Below are 1,383 nucleotides of genomic sequence, written 5' to 3' on the forward strand. Positions count from 1 at the left end.
ACCGCGTGCTCGGTGGCGGCCTCCGCCTCCTCGAGAGCGCCTCACCGAGCTGTGCGCGCGCGGGCCCGGGACACGATTCGAGATGGTGCACAGCCCCAGGAAGACGGTCTTCCCGACGTTAGATCCGCGTTAGTCCGCCGTGAAGCCGCGATTAGTTCCGCGTCCGTCGGGTTAGAACGTTTGGTTCCCGCGACTCCCGCGATTAGGTCTGCGTCCGTCGTCTTAGAACGCTGCTTGGTTTCCGCGATTAGATCCGTGTCGTTAACGATAGTGCGTAGAGTCGGAACTGCCGATAGCGATAAACAGGCAACGGGCGAAGGAAATAGGCCTGTAGTTAGCACCGCGTTTAGACTTGCGAACGATGCGAAAATGCGAGAGACGGTTAGATCCGCGAACCCCACCCCACCCCACACAGCGAGTGGTCCGTTACCACAAGAATTAGATAGGTCAAAAACAACCGTTAGCTTAGGTAATGCGTCCACGGGACTTAGGATGCTACAGCTGAACATGCGACGTTCGGCTGTAGTAACGGGCGAGGTGCGCCAGCTCGTAGCTGGAAAACGATTAGACATTTTGCTATTGCAAGAACCGCATGTTAGGAAGCAGGGCTCGAGTCACATTATCGTAGGTCTAGGCGTAGGGATGAAAGTTGCCGCCGTCCGCTCGCAACGTCCGTGGGCGGCGGTGGTGATTAGTAATCCAAATTTTCAGTCAGTTTTCGTGTCGCAGCTTAGTACCGCGCATTGTGCCTGTGTCGAAATACAGGCCCCCAGCTTCTCTTTCTACGTCGTCTCGTGCTATTTCCAGTACAGCGACGGGATTGAGGAGCACCTCAGGCACCTCGAGATGGTGCTTCGTTCGCTGAGGGGGGATAGAGTCATCGTAGGCGTTGACGCGAACGCTAGGTCGTCACTCTGGGGCCGCCAAGAGACTGACGAAAGAGGTACCAAATTCGAGGACCTCATTAGGGCATTCGGTTTAGTAGTTGTTAATGATGCTGGACAGCCACCCACCTATTGGACGACAAGAGGGTCGTCATTCATTGACGTGACCTTGGTGTCGCGCTCCATGAACAATTTCATAGGTGATTGGAAGGTGAGGTGTGACTGGACCAGCAGCGATCATAGGGCAGTGGACATAAGGTTGAGAGTGCCAAAAGAGTCAGGTGTTGATCGGGGAACTGGGAACACAAGGTTCGATACAAATCGGGCCGACTGGGAACGGTTCTCTGAGACCCTGACAGATCTTTCAGGATCGCAACTGGAGGCCATCGATCTGTGTTCCACAGTAGAAGTAGATAGGATGGCAGAAACGCTCACAGTGGTGCTCACGGAGGCCTGTGTTGCGTCGATGCCTAGAAAGCGTAGATTTAGAAAGTCCAAC

Source organism: Camponotus floridanus, unplaced genomic scaffold (assembly GCF_003227725.1).
Source record: "Camponotus floridanus strain SB8 unplaced genomic scaffold, Cflo_v7.5 scaffold236, whole genome shotgun sequence".
NCBI lineage: Eukaryota > Metazoa > Arthropoda > Insecta > Hymenoptera > Formicidae > Camponotus > Camponotus floridanus.